The sequence below is a fragment of the Equus przewalskii genome, chromosome 29 (genome assembly GCF_037783145.1).
Source record: "Equus przewalskii isolate Varuska chromosome 29, EquPr2, whole genome shotgun sequence".
Classification (NCBI taxonomy): domain Eukaryota; kingdom Metazoa; phylum Chordata; class Mammalia; order Perissodactyla; family Equidae; genus Equus; species Equus przewalskii.
In genome coordinates, this window is record NC_091859.1 from 42,501,018 (window position 1) to 42,520,310 (window position 19,293).

Genomic DNA, 19,293 nt, shown 5'->3' on the forward strand with positions numbered 1-19,293 from the left:
CTGAGGGGCCTGTTGTCCCATCCCAGCAGGGAGACCGTGGGCAAGCTTCCAGCCTCTCCAGCACAGCGTCCCCACTCATTTGGGACAGAGGCTGGTTCACCGGCACTGGTGACAGCAGACGCAGGAAGGGGACCATCAAACTATGTTTCAAACTATGTATCAAACTATGTTTGATGGGGAGGCTATGCCGTCCAGAACCCAGGGGCCCAGGAAGAAAACAGAGGTGCCTCTGCCCTCCGTGGGAGATGCTGCAGAAGCCGACAAGAGCCTGGGGCTGCGGGAGCCCCAGTGGGACCTGCATGGAGGGGGTGTCCAGGAAAGGCTTCCGGGAGGAGAGCGGCCGTTGCTGAGGCCTGAAGGATGAGCCAGGTAGAGAGTCCAAGAAAAAGTCTTCCAGGCGGAGGGACCAGCATGAGGAAAGGCACAGAGGTGTGCGAGACAAGGCCTGCTGGCCGAGCGTGGCAGCCACACGGGCCTCAGCCTCACCCCAGTGTCCGCTGAGCGGCTTCCTTTCAGAGGCTCCAGGGTTTTGCTCTGTAAGATGGGGTGACCATGCCTTCCTGTCCCCACAGGCGCCTGCAGGCACCTCTCTGCCGTTCCCAGGAGCACAGTCCCTGCACCCCACCCTCTTCAAACCCACTTGCACTGAGCCCCCAGCCCCCAGCCCCAGCTCCCACCACCCCCTCCAGCCACACAGACTGTCCCCGGCGACCCCTCGTGTTTGATTTTGGGCACACTGCCCAGAGGGCCTTGTCCTCACCCTTCTTCATCAGGAGACTCCTGAGCCACTCACTCTTCAGCCCACTGAAGTGGCGGGCACCTCCTCCACAGAGCCCTCCTGGTTGCCCCAGTAGCCTTAGATGCTCTCTCTCCTTGGCCCCCACGGCCCCTTTACCCACGCATCCCGGCCTGGCTCCCACTGCACTGTGACTGTCTCTGTCCCTGCAGGAGAAACCTCTGGGCAGATCTGGGGCTGATGGCTGTCTGCCCTCCGCCTTACCCCCAGCACCCCGAGTCTAGGGGGTGCCTGCCGTGTGTGTGGGAGAGACACAGGCATGACCGCACGGCCGGGGCTACCATGGGCTGCCCAGCGACCATCACTGAGTGGGCTTCTTTGGCAGGTGGTGGTGGTGGTGGTGGCAATGACGGTGGAGGTGATGGTGGTATTTTAGAGAATAAGAAGGAAAATCTCCTTTCCTCCCACTGCATCCAGGTTTGAACCTGAATTTACCCTTATGTGTTACAGTCCCTGCACAAGAGCGGACCACTTCAGCCTCAGTTTTCCACGGAAGTAATGGGTGGTAGTGGGGCGGAGGGGGCCTTAGGTGACCCGGTCACCCTCTCAAAGGTTCTGCACCCAGTTCTGATGTGGGGGTGCTTTCTCCCACCAAGCGATTCTCAGGCCCCAGCTGGGGGTCCTACAGTTCTGACACTGTCTCCCGGGAGCGGCGTCACATCCTGCAGGGAAGGGCTGAGTCCTACAAGCCTGCCCCCACCCTTCACACGCCAGGAGTGGGTCCAGGTTGTCACCTGTGCTTCTGAGCGGCTGGCTGTGGATTGGAGGTTCCCACCACCCCCTCCTCGGGTTCAACTAATTTGCTGAAGCAGCTCACAGAACTCAGAGAAACATTTCCTTACTAGATTACCAGCTTATTATAAAAGGATGTAACTCGGGAACAGCCAGATGGCAGAGCCACTCGGGGCAGGTGTGGGGAAGGGGCTCAGAGCTCCCGCGCTCTCCCCAGGCGCGACTCTCCTTCATGTCCACGTGTTCACCAACCAGAAGCTCTCCGAACCCGTGCCCTGGCACGATTGAAGAAATCCTTGGCCATTGGCGAACCTCCAGCCACTCTCCCCTCCCCTCAAGGTCAGGAGGTGAGATGGAAAGATGGAAAGTTCCAACCCCCTAATCACAAGCTTGGTCCTTCTGGTGAGGATCCCCCATTTTTGGGGGGGGGGTCCAAAAATCACCTCATTGACACAGCAAAAGGCACCACTATCACTCTCAGCACTTCAGAAATTCCAAGAGTTTTAAGAGCTCTGTGCCAGAAACGGGGACGGGACAAAGACCAAACATACATTTTTTATTATGAATCACAATGTCACGCCCCCCCCGGCCGTGCCCCTCAGTCCTGGGTGCCTGACGCCTCTTGGCTCTGTGCAGTGGGCGGGGTCATCCTCTCCTCACTGGGCAGAGTCACGGTCAGGTTTGGGTGACCGCAGCCGGGCCGGGCAGGAGAGTGGGGGAGGCCTGGCACCCCTGTGCCCTGAGGGCTGTCTGAGCCTGCCTGCCACATGGTGGCCTGGCCCCGGCTGAGAGTCCACGGTGCCCCCAACAAAGCATGGCCCCAGCCTGGGGGGCAGAGGCAAGTGGGAGGAAGTAGGTCCCCGTGGGATGAGGACCCAGAGGTGGTTGTGGGATGAGGGGCTGGGGGACGCCTCCCTTTCTGGCCTCGTGGTCCCATCTGTACCATGGGGATGGTCACACCACTCTTTCCTGAGAAATCAGAGGCCGTTGCCCTCCACCTGCCCCCACCACTGTGCTTCCTGCCCCCATCCCCCCAGGACAAACGTGGGCAGGATTTGACCTGCTAAATAAATGACAAGCAATAGTATATATTGGAGTATGTGAGGAAGCCATTTGGTTTATAACTAACCCCACCTGACCTTGTTTTTCCAAAAGGGCCTGACGTGGCCCATTGGGCAGGAATCGTCCGTCTGCTTTAAACACTCATGCTGTTCCAAAGCCAAGATGATGCCCTTAAAGATAGGGATACAGCTTCCCTGTATCAGCATTCCCTTAAGGATAAGCATCTCTTCCTAGAAACTAAGGATTGATTACCCACCTGCTGTGCTCACCTTGTGACCACTGACCTGCTGACCCCGACCTGCTGTGCCAGCTAAGCATCTCGTGACAGTTGTAAAAGGGACATTCCTATCATATGTGATGGATGCTCTTTGTTCCAGGACGATATGTAACCACTCTGTCCACCCCGCTTCTTTGGAGCCCTTCCTTCCTTGGGGAGCGAAGGCCCCGGGCTGGTCCTCAGACCTGGCTCATAATAAACGCACCCCAACTTTGATTTATGGATTGATTATGGATTATTTGCCACGACAGTCCTCAGGCAGCTCCCAGCCTCTGGTCCTTGACCTTGGGGATCAGTTCCCGACAACTTCCGGCGTGCCCACCAGAGGGCGCTGGGTGGCCAGGAAAAGACGGGCCCTCCCCGACCAGGCCACGCGACAGGCAGGCGCTGGAGGTACCCACACAGCAAGGGAGGCTGTGTGACCCCGGCAGGCAGGTCCCCTCGCCTCTCCGTCAAGGGCCTGCCTAGGGGGCTGCGAGGAGACATGGTGAGGACCCGGGAAGCGCTGGGCTGCACCCCCACCCCACTCGGGGAGACGGAGGCCCAGACGGGTATGAATGGCGGATGAGTATTTGAATGGGGGGTCCTCCTGGGGACCAGGGGGTCTGCAGGCACCGGAACGGTCCCCTGGGGGCCAAGGGCAGTGAGTGGGACGCAGCAGAGGCCAGCCCGGCCGAGTGGCTGAGTGCGCTTGTGGACGGACCACACTTTGTGCATCCGTCGTCCGCGGGTGGACACGGGGTGTTTCCCCTTTTCTGGCCGTCGTGACAGGGCTGCTGTGAACGGGTGTGCAGAGTCCGCAGTCCCCGCTGTCACTTCTCCTGGGGTGGGCCTAGGAGGGGGCTGCCGGGTCAGAGACGGGGCTCAGCTTTCTGAGGAGCCGCCAAACTGTTGTCCACAGCCATGCACCAGGTCCCGCTCTCCACAGCCGCCCTGGCTCCTTACGTTCCCTCGGGCTTTATTATTATTACTGTTATTATTACTATGTTAGCCTCCTAGCGAGTGTGACGTGCCGTCTCTCTGTGCTTCCTGCCCTTTGACGGCTGAACAACACCACGCCCTCTTCCCGTGGGGCGCACAGTCAGGAGGGAGAGGGACCCAAACCACCCTGAACCCCGCATGGCGAGGGGCTGGCGGAGGCGGGGCGGGGGAGGCGGGGCTCGGGGGACGCTGCCCCAGCGAGGGCCTGAGGGCGCGGGCAGGCGGGGGCCAGCAGCAGCTGCGGACTCTCTCCTGCCCCGCCCGGGACGCCGGACGGTCCTGCTTACTTGTGAGGGGACTAGAGGGAGGCGGGGTGTGAGCTACACCTGCACACGTACCTACACACACCACACCCCAAATACACCACACACACGCCACACACACCACACACCTACACACACCACACACCACACATACAGCACACACACCACACACCAACACACACCACACACCACACATACAGCACACACACCACACACCAACACACACCACACACCTACGCACACCACACACACACCACACACACCACACACCTACACACACCACACAGCACACACACACCAACACACACCACACACCAACACACACCAACACACACCACACACCAACACACACCTACACACACCACACACCACACATACAGCACACACCTACACACACCACACAGCACACATACAGCACACACCTACACACACCACACAGCACACACACACCAACACACACCACACACCAACACACACCACAACCACACATACAGCACACACACCACACACCAACACACACCACACACCTACGCACACCACACACACACCACACACACCACACACCTACACACACCACACACCACACATACAGCACACACCTACACACACCACACAGCACACACACACTTACACACACCACACACCTACACACACCACACACCTATACACACACCACAGACACCACACACCTACACACACCACACACCTACATACACCACACACACCACACACATCACACACCTACACACACCACACACCACACATACAGCACACACCTACACACACCACACAGCACACACACACTTACACACACCACACACCTACACACACCACACACCTATACACACACCACAGACACCACACACCTACACACACCACACACCTACATACACCACACACACCACACACATCACACACCTACACACACCACACACCACACATACAGCACACACACCACACACCACACACCTACGCACACCACACACACACCACACACACCACACACCTACACACACCACACACCTACATACACCACACACACACCACACACATCACACACCTACACACACCACACACCACACATACAGCACACACACCACACACCAACACACAGCACACAGCACACACCTACATACACCACACACACACCACACAACCACACACCACACACCACACATACAGCACACACCTACACACACCACACAGCACACACACACCACACAGCACACACACTTACACACACCACACACCTACACACACCACACACCACACACCTATACACACACCACAGACACCACACACCTACACACACCACACACCACACATACAGCACACACCTACACACAGCACACACCTACACACAGCACACAGCACACACACACCACACACCTACACATAACACACACCTACACACACACCACACACCTACATACACCACATACACATCACACACCTACACACACCACACACCTACATACACCACACACACACCACACACATCACACACCACACACCACACATACAGCACACACAGCACACACCAACACACAGCACACACCACACACCTACGCACACCACACACACACCACACACACCACACACATCACACACCTACACACACCACACACCACACATACAGCACACATACAGCACACACCTACACACAGCACACACCTACACACACCACACAGCACACACACACCACACACACCACACACCTACATACACCACATACACACCACACACATCACATATGCACACAAAGACACACGCACATCCCACATACACGCACATGCATGCACACGTGCACACACTCCCTCAGGCTCTGAGGACCAGGGCCTGTGCCGCCATCACAGCTCACTCACTCAGCAATACGTCAACCAACAAGGATCTTTTCAAGGCCTCCTATGTGCCTGATTTTGTGCTAAGAGTTTTGGAGATACCAAAATAAGCGAAATACCTAACACATTCCCCTTGCGGGGGAAAAACGGAGGCAAGTCTGGGCCGACCCAGTGGGAGTTGCACAAACTCCCCATCTCGGTGCTGGGAGGGTCCTCACTCCAGAGAGCAGGGCAGGCAGATCCCAGAGGGCTTCCCTGAGGCGGTGCAGCCAGCCGAGTCGGAGGGCTGCGGAGCCAGCAGGGGGCGCTGCTGGCACAGGGTATGGGACAGGCAAGGCCCTGGGTGTGACTCGGGCCGCAAGGAGGCCGCGTGGCTGGGCTGGGGGACCTTGGAGGGTGCTCTGGCTGAGGGCCTGAGGCCTGAGGCAGCACGGGGAGCAGGCGGGTGGGGCAGGCTGCCCACTGCACTGCGCTGCCGGGCTATGGCTGGACCCGGCCGCCATGAGGACAGCTCCTCGCGGCCGGCCCAGTGGCCGGCCCCTGTCCCCAGGCCTGGTGGCTGGGCAACTGTCCGTCTCCAGGGGCCAGCCTGGGGTCACAGAGGAAGGGAGCCACCAGCAGCTCTCTGACCCTGCTCGGTCACTCGGGTACCCAGCCCGCAGCTGCCGGATGCTCCCTCCAGGGGGAGGGACAGGAGGCCCAGGGGGCAGGCTGTTTGCCCATCCTCCTGCTGAGGGCTAGGAGTGGGGGGGGGTTCCTGCAGTGGCCCTGCCCTCTGGGGCGCTTCCAGGGTGGGGAGGGCAGCCAGCAGCCGATCGCAGAGGGGTTGTGCCCTAATGGAAGTGGACATGAGAAGCGCCAGGAGGAGTGGGCAGCAGGACAGGGCGGGGGTGACTGGGGAGAACTTACAGTCCCACTGATACAGCAGGAACCAAGACAGGCAGGTCTTGCCACAGCCTGGTTGGCTGGGGGGATGGGGCAGACAGCAGGGAGCACCCCAACAGGAAGGACGCTAATGCAAGAACGGAGAGGGGTGCCAGGCATGGGAGGCTGGCCATGGGAGGCGAGACCTGAAGGCAGCAGCCTTGAAGGGACCAGGAGGAGAGCAAGGCAGGCAGAGGGCTCAGCCAGTGCAAAGGTCCTGTGGTGGGAAGAAGCTCAGCACAGCCCATGGGTAGTCAAGGGCTGCCGGAGAGGGAGAAGATGGGGCTCAGATTTTCTGAAGTCCCCCACCTCACCCCCTAGGCAGGGTCCTAGGGCCCCTCCTCATTTTAAGGCTGAAAGGAATCAGTTTGATTCAACTGGACAGGCCTCCTCCGGGAATCCGGCCCCCTAAATCACAGCGCCTGGCGGCGGGTTCACTCCAGGACACGCCGCCGTCTTCTGAGTTCCGTCTTCCTGTGTGGCTGCGATGGGGGTGGGGGAATCTGGCCCTGGGCCACCCCTCCTCCGCCAGCGCATTGTCTGCCCTGCGGCCGGAAGCGGCTCCTGCCCGAGGCGGGCGGGGCCGTGGGGACCTTGAACCAGGCGGCTGTGGGGCTTCACGTCTGCGCAGAGGACCCGCTGAGCTGCCCTCCGCTCAGCCCGCGCTCACTGGCCAGAACAGCCGGGCTCGGGGAGCGCCACCGTCCGGCCCTCCACCCTGGGGCTGCCCCAAACCTGAAGCCAGGAGGCTGGACGTGGCGGCCCGGGCCCTGTCTCCCAGCACAGCCACTGAGCTGGGGCCCCATCCCTGTCCTTTGGTCCATCCCATGCTCCCCAGAGCCACCCAGTCACCCAGCTGGGGGTGACTGACCCACCACTGCCCCTCCTGCAGATGGCAGCCACCGCTCAGCCAAGAGAGGGAAGATGGGAGAAAAAGCCGGGACCTGATTTACAAGTGAAATGACAGCGCTGGCCGCCACCGCCACCGCCTCTCCAAAGAAAAACAATCCAGCAATTAGGTTCTCACCAAGGCAGTGTAGCCAGAGGCCTGATTCCCGGCTCCAGGGGAAGTCAGACCAAGACTCTGGGCGGGCGCAGGGGTCGGTGGGGGTGGGGGCGCAGAGGTCAAACCTGGGAACCAGGTTGGCCAGCCACTGAGTGGCTAAGTTCACGCGCTCCACTTAGGCGGCCCAGGGTTTCGCTGATTCCAGTCACTGGCACGGACATGGCACCGCTCGTCAGGCCATGCTGAGGTGGCGTCCCACATGCCACAACCAGAAGGACCCACAACTGGAATCTACATCTATGTACTGGGGGACTTTGGGGAGAAGAAGAAGAAAAGATTGGCAACAGATGTTAGCTCAGGTGCCAATCTTTAAAGGAAAAAAAGAGGGGGGAATCCGTGTCCCCTGGTCCACATGGTGCCCACCCTGGACTGGGGCTGCAGGGGGGCTGCGACACCCCAGCTTGACTCGCCCCAGCCTCCGAGGCCTCAGGGTCACAGAGAACTTTCCCCTGGAGCATCCTTGAGGAACGATGGCTGTGTCCAGCTGGGGAAAACGGACTTCATTTGTTAGAACTGAATTTGTATCTGGAGCTCCAGCTCTAGCAGACATGGGATCCTGGGCCATGGGGTAAACTGAGTCAGCTCAGAGTCCTTCTTCTCCAGTGGCATCTGACTCCTACACCATCCGTCCAGGCCTGCCCTTGGGGTCCTTCCAGACAGGCCCCTCTGGCTCCCCCAGGCCTCGGTCACTGCGCATCTTTCCTGGGGAGTCTGGAGATGTGGACCTGCTCTCTGGCCACTCCAGGACCCCCCCCTTCCCCGCCCTCACCGGAGCCCTGGGGACCCACACACAGGTCCACCCTGCTGGGTTCCCCGGGTGGTGGGCACAGGCTGGCCCTGCCGGGCCCTCAGAGACCAGCCCCACCCTGTCCCCAGGGTTTGGACCCCTCTCAGGTGCAGCCCCCTCCCCCTCAAGGCCCGCAGCAGCGCCAGCTCAGGGTCACTGGCTCATCCTCTCCCCAGAGCCACTGTTTGGGACATGAACTCATGTTGGCCAGGCTCTGGTTTCTAGAAGCTTCTTCTGCTGTTTTTCTTTCAAATGTTTTCTCAGCCATGCTTTTCAAAGTCTATTTTGATGTCAAAAGCTGGCCAGAATCTCTGTTATCCCTCCTGAGATATCTCCCTTCTCTCTGCTGCTGCCTGGCAGGGGGGAGGCTGGGTTGGGGCCAATCTTGGGGAGAAAGGCACATCCCCCACACCAGGCGAGGATGGCCATGCCCATTCGTCAGAGGAGTCGTTGGTCCGATTCAATGATCATATCAGAGCTGCCTGCTCGGTGTGAGCATCCACGTGCTTGGCAACAGTCCCTCCATAACCTTCCGTGGCTCCCCATTGCCTCCCTCAAGGCACAGCATATTGGAGCCTCTGGGGTTTCTCTCTCCCAGGTGCCCCTCCTCCCTGGGCACACAGGAGCCCTGCCTCCCCGCCTTTGCTAACACAGGCCCCTCTGCCCCATCAGCACAAGTTGACAGGGCCACCTTTAGAGGGCCTTCTCAGCTCCTTGGTTTCAGAAAGGCCGCCGATCCACCTGGCCTGGCCCCTTGTCACAGCCTCCTTGCCTCCTGCTATCCCCTACACCCCCTCCTCCCAGCTGACCCTGCTCAGCTTCAGGTCTCACCTTTGAGGCCCCCTCCTCCAGGCAGCCTCTCCTGATGGCCCCCCCCGCCTACTCTGAGGCTCTCCCTGCCTCAGACTTTTTCCATCACCCTGTCTCCTGGCTAGACTGTGAGTTCCTTGGGACAGAGGCCTGGGGTGCCATCTGAGGGGTATCTTCCGATGAGAGGGGACAGCTCAGTGGTGGGGGCCAGAGGGTACTTTCATGCACACTTCCTGCCTCCTGCGCTCAGGAACCTGGGGGCCGGGCTGAAGGAGAAGATGAGCCGAGAATCAGAATAGGAGGAGAAATAGAAATGACACGGATAGCTACCACAGAAGGGCTGCCGTGCGCGGGTCCTTTCATCTCGCAGCCTTAGAAAAGGCACTGACCGCTGAGGAGGCACGTGTGCGAGCAAGTGGAGGGCCAGTCTTGACACAACCCGTTGAGCCCGGAGGAGGCATCCGAGCTCCAGCTCAGGGCGGAGCATCCCAGGGCCCCACTGGCAGGCTTCCCCAGGGTGGAATCCACTCATTCTGAGTTGGGGGCATCTACAGGGCTGTGGGGACTGAGGAGCCTGGAGGCTCCCGACGGGCCCTCTCTCCAAGCTGGGACTCTGTCCCCCTCGCCCCCCAGGCCCCCGGCCCCAGCCAACTGCTCCTTCCTTGCAGCTTCTCCTCAGCTCCGCCATGCCTGAGGCCCTTCATGAAACGCTCCTCAGAGGACCAGACCAAGGGTGCTATCTGCCTCCTGTCCACGGGGACCTCGCCTGACACACAAACCACGGCAAGGGCAGGAGGAGATGCATGCTCCGAGAGGGTGCCCCCCCGGGGTCCTGCTGTCTCCACGGGGCTCTGGCGAGGGGCTGGCCTGCGGATCTCCACTTGGTGGCTTGCCCCTTAAGCCTCCCACAGAGAAATCCCGCTTTGAGAAGGTCACTGCCCAGCCGTGGGGACAGCACTGACTGTTTTAACTCCAGAAAGACCGGGCCCCGCTGGAGGGGCCGGCGCCAACGCAGACAGCTGAATAAACAGCCACGGTCACGTTTCCAGGCCCCCTGCAGCCTGGCTGCCCGCACGCCGGAGGCCACTCAAGGCCAAGAGCGGGATGTGTCCCTCGGTGGAGATGGTGGCAGCCCTGCCCCCTCCCCAGCTCCTGGGGCCACAGCAGGCGCCTTGTCTGGTGGACAGTGGAGGGAGGGAGGGAGAGAGGAAGCCGGGGTGCGGGGACCCAGCCTCCCAGGCCCAGCTCTGCCACTTTCGCGCTGGGACCTCTGCACGTTCCTTCCTCCGCCCTGGCCTCGACATCTCTGAGTGTGCCACGGGCTGAAACATCCACTAGTGTCATGAGGGCAAACAAAGTGGTGGGTGTCAGAGGCGACGGGAATGGGGAGGGTGAGGTGGGGTCCAGGCTGGGGACAGCTTGAGGGGTACGTGAAGACCTGGACTGGCCCCAAGGGCCGTGGCGCCGGAGCAGGGCCCACTTGGAATTTTAGGAAAACTGCTTGGGTGGCAGCTGGGGGCCGAAGGGAAGAGGAGCGGAGGGCGGAGGGGAGGCTCTGGGAGGCTGCATGGGGCTGGGGGCAACTGTCCACCTGAGCCAGGGCAGGACCTTGGTTCGGGGTGCAAGGAGCTGGGGTTTGGAGGGTGGGATGGGCAGATCCCCAGCGAGTGGGAGGTGCCACCAGGCCTGGTATCCTCTATCCTCATGTCCCTGGAATTTGGGGACCCTACTTCCTGGGGCCCCAGAGGCCACATCATGAGAACATGCCCTTGGGGGGACCTGGCCATCACGGAAGATTAGTTTTGATTTAACCCCAAAATAATAACTTCTCCGTTTCCTAATTGCATCCAGCCGCTCAGGGTCTCCAGACTCCGGCAGCTTCCCCTCCCACCTCCACCTCCACTGGCAGGAAGGGGTATAGGGGATAGCAGGTGGCAAGGAGGCTGTGACAAGGGGCCAGGCCAGGTGGATCGGCGGCCTTTCTGAAACCAAGGAGCTGAGAAGGCCCTCTGAAGGTGGCCCTGTCAACTTGTGCTGATGGGGCAGAGGGGCCTGTGTTAGCAAAGGCGGGGAGGCAGGGCTCCTGTGTGCCCAGGGAGGAGGGGCACCTGGGAGAGAGAAACCCCAGAGGCTCCAACATCCCCAGCCTGGACCCGAGAAGGGCGACTCCGGGACACAGGGGTGACAGGAGCCGGATGCCTCCTGTCTGTACCAGGCCCCACGTGGGCAAAGCTCCCCTCAGGCTCCGCCATCTGCTGAGGGGAACGAATGGATAGGCCGCTTACAATGCAAAGTCAGGCCTTCTAGAGCCTGCCGGCCAGCACTGACCTCTCCCTGCGCCCTCAGCCCTCTGTGTGCTGAGTGTCTCGCCCTGAGACGCTGTGCACCTCTTCAGGGCCACTGGGCCCCGCCCCACCCTCCCCGCCAAGCCCCGTGTCCCCGGGAATGAATCACTCTCCCTCGACCCAGGCTGCCCGGGAGGCTTGACATCGGCCATGTGTCTGCCCCCCAGCCTGGGAGACCCCCCCAAGAGCAGTGCCACGTCCTGTTCCTCTCCAGATCCCCAGCCCTGATCATTGGGTCAACAACAACAACACTACCTAAGATCAATTCAGTACTTGCTGTGCTCCAGGCGCTACAGCATCTTCTGTGTTAGTTCACTGTGCTCTGTGAGGTGGACGCTGTCATTACCCTTGCAGAACAGAGAGGTTGAGTGAGCCGCCCAGGGACACACAGCTGCATAGGCGGGGGCCTGGAGGGAGCCGGGCACTGCCCCAAATACTGTGCATCCTGCCCAAGGATGTCAGACAAGTGGCTGAAGGACCAGTGGCCAGCCCTGAGTGTGCTTGTGGCATGACCACCTTGGGCCTTGTTACTTATTTGACCTGAAGGCCTAGGTGACAGGACGGCAAAGCAACCACACCTGGATTACCTGAGTGGGTCCCCACCTTCCACGTCAGAGCACGCGATTCGGGTCCTGGCCCCCAGTGGACCCAGCTCACGACACGCTCGCTTCCCAAGTGTCTATTCACTCAGAGGCCAGTCTCCCAGAGCAGTGGGGGCTGGGGAGAGGGCACATAAAATCACTGGGCCCTCGGGTACTGGCCTCCGAGGCTGGGTCTCCCAGGGGCAGCCCAGGCTGTAGCAGGAGACCTCTTCCCAGTGGGAAACCCCAGGGGTGGGTGGAAGGGCTTGGGAAAAGTCCCCCTGCCCTGTGCCTGCCTGTCCTGGCACCCAAGTGCAGGTGTGGGCTCTGGGTACCCTCTCTCTGGGGCTGGGGGCCTCGGGAGCATGGCACCAACCCTCTCTCGCCCCTGCACCCAGGACCTGGGAGCCCATCCCAAACACACAGCTTCCTGTCCTGGTGAACTGGGTCCTTCTCTTCCCCACCCCCACAGAATAGTGAGCCCCAGCCTCCCACCCCCTTCTCCCTCCCACAGCCTCAAGTTGGGGGGCTGCTGATTGAGGTGGGGGCACTTTCCCACTTGAGGGGTCTGACTGCAAACGTCATCAGCCACCTGATGAATCATCTCCCTCCAGGGTCCACGCGCCACTCCCCACCCCCCAACCTCAGATTCCCCATCTAAAGGGGTAATCATGATACCCCACCTAGGGGAGGACGGAAGACTCAATCAGATAACGCAGGCGATGCTCTCAGCCAGGGCTCCTAGTGACGGCGCCTATGGCCCTGTGGGTTCCCCAGCCCTCTGGGTGCTCGTATTTGTGGGTGCCCCTGGGTCTGTGGGCGCTCGGGGCAGAGGGAGTGAACTGGCCGCTGTGTGTCACCGCAGCCACCAGGGGGCGGCAGAGGGGGGCGGTTCCGCCCCCGCGCGGCAGCCCGCCCGAGCCTGCGCGTTGGGCCGGGAAGGCAGGCGGGAGGGGAGGAGGCCGCGGGTCACTCGGGGCCAGCGGAGGCGTCTGGGCTGGGATCCTGGCCCTGCCGCTAGCTCCGCGCGACTGGGGTCTGCCGGCCTCCTCCGTGCCCCGGGCGCTGCGCTGTGGTCGCTGGGGCTCTTCCAACGCGGAAACTCGGGGCGAGGCCGCGGAGAGGCGTCCCCGCACAGCGGCAGGCCCGGGCCGGCAGCCCTGGGAGCTCCTGGCGTCCAGCTGAGGCTCCCCCCACCTCCGGTCTGCAGATGGGGAAATTGAGGCCCAGCCAGGAGCAGGGGCGCGATCGACGTCACACAGAAAAATTAGAGGCGGCCACGCACCCACCCGGCTGGGCCTGCCGACGCCGAGGCCTGCCCTGCCCCTCTGCACATCACTGGCGTCCCAAATCCCACCAGGAGCGGGGGTCCTGCCCAGCCTCCTGCTGGGCCCACCCTCGGGGGAGGTGACCCTCCCCCGGCTCCCAGGGCCCCCTGAGCGCCCGATGAGCTCTCGTGGGGCTGGTGTTCCAGGGCAGAGTCAGCTCTTAGTGTCCCTGCCTCCACCTGGGAGGTCCGGGTCCTGCTGGGTCCTGCTGGGTCCTGTGGCCCCTCCGCCCCCCAGCGCAGGGCCTGCGAGGTGAGTCACTGCTTGGGCCACTTCCCTGCGCAGTTCCCATCTCCGCAGCTTCCCGGGCCGCCAGGGCCCACCTGCAGAGGAGCCTGGCGGGGAGCCGCGGGCCGGGAGAGGCGCGGGCTCACGGGCACGGGGCTGCCTTCCCCAGGCGGGCGAGGCCGGGGACGCCGGTGGCCAGCCGCTGCAGCACCCCCGCCCGTCCGCCCGCCCCCGCTCGCGCTTCCTCCCGGCTGCTCGCAGGGGGCGGCGGCCTCGAGCTCCCCGCTCTGCGGCCGGAAAAGGCTGGGGTTCCAGGAACACGCAGCTTGGCAGGTCGGAGCAGGCACGTCGCGTGGTTCCCAGACGCGGTGCCCCCCGGGGCGCCCGCCCAGGCCTGCGCTGCCCCGCGGGCGGCGTGGTCACGGGGCGCTCGGGCCGGCGCGAGGCGGGGAGCCGAGTCAGTGGCCGGGGTCGCTCCCGCCGGCCCGGCCCCTCCTGGCAGCGCGCGCGGGGCGAGGCGGCCGCGGCCATCCCATCCCGGCGCTGGGCCCGCCGGCCGCCTTCCCGGCGGCCTCCCCCGCTCCGGGCCGATGACCTCATCGGGAAGCCATTCCGGAAAGGGGCTGCGGAGCCCCTGGGAGCGGGAGCGAAGGGAGCTTTCCAAGGGCCCTCCTGGCGGCCGCCGGTGCCAAGCGAAGGCAGGCGTCACCCCCGGTGTCTGCCGGCCTAGCGACCGCTGGGAGGCAGCTGGCTTTTGTCCGCTTTTCGGGGTGACCAGGCCAGGCCGGAGCAGGCAGGCAGCATGGCACTGCCCACGGCCGGCTGGCCAGCAGGCGGGCAGAGGATTCATTTCCAGAGCCGGCACTCAATGGCTGGCTAGGAGGAGAAGGCAGGTGCAAGCTGGTGGCAGACGCCAAGCCCTCCCCCTCCCCCGTCCTGGGCCTCAGTTTCCCCTCAGCCCAGCACCCCTCCCCCCTGGGTGCTTGCCCTCCCCCTCCCGTGACTACAAGGAGCACGAGACATAAGTGAGCACGTGACCTGCTCCCTGCTGCCTGCTGATGTAAACCAGAGGCCAGGCGGCCTGCAGCTGGCTCTGAGCGGGCCTTTCTGGGCCATGTGGTCCGGCGGGGAGGGGTGGGGCGCTGCGGGGCCAGCTGGGGTGCTGGGGAGGGAGGAGGAGCTTCCTGCCCTGCCTGAGGTGGGTCTGTAGGGACGATGGTAGGGGCCACACAAGGGGAGCTCCCGCCCTGGTCCCAGCCCTGCCCCCGCCCAGTTTGGACTCCAGAGAAGCCTCTCAGAGCCTCAGTTTTATCATCTGTAAAGTGCAGCGCCCGCCCCCCCCCCCCCCCCCGAGAGTGGCTGAAAACACTCTTAAACTGTGTAAAAGAGAGAGTCGGAGGCCCAGGTGGACAGGCTCTTGTGGGGGCCTGTGGGCAAGCACCTGGACCAGCTCCTCCTGGACCAGCTTCTTGTCTTCACACTGTTGGCACCACAGGGGACCTCCTAAGACATAGGTCTGTTTGGTGCACTTCCTCACTAAAAACCCCCTTGCCCCAGGATAAGTGAAACTGTCCTCCAGCCATGGCTGACCCCACACGTGCCCAAGCTCACCATACCTTTTTTCAAACTCTGGAGAACTCCTACTCATCCTGCAAAACTCCAGGTGAGCTGCCCCTTCTTCTGAAATGTCTCACAGGGTTTCTCTGAGAACCAAAACCCAAAGTACATGTGTGAACACATGGGCGTGGTTCCCAGGGGAGGAGTACCACGCTCGAGGCTGTCCTTATCATTAATTATAAAGATGGTGACCAAGGGCACACATGTGTGAGCAGGAGTGCTCCGAGGGATAGTGGTTAGCAGGAAGGTTTTCTGGCTTGGGTTTCAAGCCCAGCCTTGGCAGATGGGACAGTTTTCAGAAAGGAGAGGAGGAAATGGGAGGCTTGGAATAGGCTGTCATGCGGCCGGTTTAAATATGGCTGCCAGTTCCTTGGTCCTCCTCTCCTCGAGGACCCCTCCCCTTGAATCTGGACAGGCTTGTGACCACTTCAGCCAACAGAGCGTCACAGCCAAGCTGCCGCGTAGCTTCCCAGGCTGAGTCAAAAGGCCACACAGCTTCTACCCCGGAGTCCTGAGGCGCCATGTGGGAAGGAAGCTCAATGCTGGGAGACCTCCATGCAGTGAGGAAGCCCGGGCCGCCTGGAGAGGCCACGTGGAGGTGCGCTGGCGGGCAGTCCAGCCTTCGAGTCACCCCAGGCCAGGCGCCAGACGTGTGGATGAGGCAGCCACATCAGAGGCAGCTCCCCAGCCTCAGGTCTTCCAGCTCCAGCCATTTAAGTTGTGCCAGGTAGGGCCCCAGACATCAGAGCAGAGAAGAGCTGTCCCCACTGTGCCCTCTCAGAATGCTCGAGCCACGGAATTTGTGAGTGGAATCACGTGGCTGTCGTTTTCCATCGCTGCGTTAGGGTGGTTTGTCATCCAGCACCAGCTGACTCCAACAGGTGAGAAGCTCAGAACCTCTTGGCCCTTAAGGCCAGCTGCACGGCCCCGTGAAGCACGATGGTCCTGACCTGGACTCCAGTCCCAGCAGCAGATGCTCCCCAAATGCTCTCGGTGTTCCACAGCCCTGATGTCACCAGGGCTCGGGAAGGTTCGCTGGGTGGGTGAACCATGTCTGGCCTCACTGCAGCCCCATTCACAGAGCTGTTCCTGAGTCACTCCCCAAACCTGGAAGGAGGTCATCCCTCCTCAGAACCCCCATGGGCCTTTGAGGCTTGCATACTTGTGGACCCAGAAGCTCTGGGGAGGTATCCAGGTTTTGTGGCATCTCTGTCCTCTGTGTCTCAATTTCCCCACCCATGGAATAGGACACTGAACTTATCATTTCTGTGGTCCCTCTGGGCTCCTAATCTGCCTGACTGGGGGCAGTGTATGTCTCCCCTCCACGTCCCTTTATCCATGTGACTCCACTTCCCATGAAGGTGGGGATCATGATTGTCATCTCACCATTACCTGCTCAGCACCTGGCGCTGGGCCTAGCCCAAAGGATGGACACCACTGGTGTTTACTCAATGAATGAATGAGTCAATGAATGAATGAAAGACCTCTTTCTGTGCTCATTCATTCAATCAATTAATTTTCAGCCCACACAATAAGGATTCCCTTATAGCAGCTCTAGGAGTCTGCTCTTGTATGTCTCATGTGATGGGGAGCTCACCACCTTCCAAGATACCCTATTTTATATTGGGGCAGCTCTGATCAGAAAGCATTTCCCTGAGCTGGCCTCCTCCTTGGGTCCCAGGGGTGAGTGGCTGGAGAAGGAGGGAAGGGGGGGGCAGCAGAGGAAGGAGCCCTCAGTAACCCGGTCCTCAGGGCTCACGTCTGATGAGTGCTGGGAGCAGGTGAGGGGACTCCGGGGTGCTCGAAACCCCTTGGCTCTCTCTGCACGGGTCCGGTTGGGGTCCTGGGGTGGGTAGGTTGCGGGCAGCGAGTGCCATGGTGCCCAGGGCCCAGCACACCAGGAGGTCTGCGGAGACTAAGAAAGCAGCTGGGCAGAGAGAAGAGCAGGGCGGGACAGGTGGCCTGTGTTGTTTCCATGGCTTCAATGCCTCTGCCTGCCCGGCCTGGCTTGGGAAAAACAGGCTGGGCACCGAGCAAGCAGCGCCTGTGACCGCCCGGGACAAAGGCCAGGCTGTTTAGGCGCTCATGGCGGCCAACTGGGCCTGCCCAGCGGGACATGGGTTTAGTCTAGGCCAGTTGGGGCTGAGCTGCCAGGCCCCACAGCCTGTCCCTGGGGACCGAGCCGGGGCTGGGGGCAGGGGCGGGGGAGGCAAGGAGGTTCCTGGGGCAGGTGGTACCCCCAGCTCCGCCCTCCGGGTGCACAGTCCTCTTGCGCAGCCTCTCAGGAGACTGAAGACAGCAGAAGCTCCTTGGATAATGGAATAGGGTTTCCCCCTCCGTCTCTGGGTGAGGAGCCAAGAGACCAGGGTGTCAGTGGCAACATCCCAGTGGGCCTCCCACTCTTCCGAGGGGCACCCCCAAAGAGTGACCAGACAGGGGCCCATGTGTGAGGTATGTGTTTGCAGCCTCTGTGGACAGACGCTGTCTCTGGCCCCGAGCTGGGCATACCTAAAGTGGCAGCATGCTGGTGCCCGGAGCACCCAAGAAGCACCAGAGGCAGCCCCCTCCCAAGGCCGGATGGAGCTGGCAGACGAATGCCCTTCAGCCAGGCCAACTCAGAGCTGCGCTCTGCACAATGTCCCGGGGCGGGGGCACTGAGCCCCAGCGGCCTCAGAGGTGACCTGCTTGATGACATATGCTGTGCTGGCTGTGTCCCCTCCCTGCGACACTTCTCCACTCCCTCCCCATGTCTTCTGGGGTTGGCTCCCAAATAAGCCGTGCTCGCAGGAGTCGATGCTTCAGGGCTGCCTTCTGGGGAGACCCCGAGCAGGCCATGAGCTCACAGAGGGATCTCTGCAGCTCCCCGGGGCTTCTGTGTCCTGGAGCTGAGACCACAACGTCCTCCCAGGAACTGTGACCCTGGGGCGTGTGGGAAGCGTCACCGAGGAGGGCACGGAGGCCAGAAGCCCTGGAAGGGGGGTCCTGGGCTGCGCCTAAGGGAAGGAGGCTTTAGGCTGGAGGAGACGGGGAAGGCGCTGAGAGCTGGGGGTCTGCCCAAATCGCAGCTCTCAGGCCTCCAGAAGCCCCTTACTGCCCCTTCGTCCGTGCCTCCATGGCGGGTGGTGGAGCTCCCTGCACCCCTCGCCTGCCCCTTCCCCACTTGGGGCGGACTGCCTACCTGCCCCGTCTCAGCCTCCACAGCTAGAAGGGGTGGTGTGCTCTGCGCACACTGTGTGGCAGTGTGGGCTCCCAGGAAGCCACTCTGAGCCAGGCTTTAGGGAGCAGGATGTCTGTTGGGGATGGCCTGGGGTCACCACTGTGGCTGGGAGGGGAAGGAGGCAGGCATGGGCAGAGGCCTGACCCCGCAGGAAGTCTGGAACTAGAAGCCACCAGAGCTGGCCTGAGTTGGGTGGAAGCGGCCAGGCCTTGACTCTCCCTGCATCCGTCACTGGATGTGGCCGGCCCAGGGAGGTCATGACCTTGGGACAGGCTGGTCTCTGCAGTTTGAGGCCAACCCCGAAGGGGCTCAGGCGGAGGGCTGCATGCGCTGGAGGGAGCTCCGAAGTGGGGGAAGGTGAGGCTCGGGCACCCACAGGCAAGCGCTGCCTGGGGGTCTCTGTCCTGTCCAGCTGTCCCTGGAAATCCCCCTGCCCCT

The 19,293-nt window shown here is 61.8% G+C and overlaps 1 long non-coding RNA gene across 1 annotated transcript; it reads left to right on the forward strand.

The window, feature by feature from the left end:
- Positions 1–3,208: 3,208 nt before the first annotated feature.
- On the forward strand, positions 3,209–9,020 carry LOC139080260 (uncharacterized). Its single transcript, XR_011534602.1, has 2 exons — positions 3,209–3,354; positions 7,769–9,020. It is a non-coding gene; the product is annotated as an uncharacterized lncRNA (long non-coding RNA).
- The last annotated feature ends 10,273 nt before the right edge of the window (positions 9,021–19,293 follow it).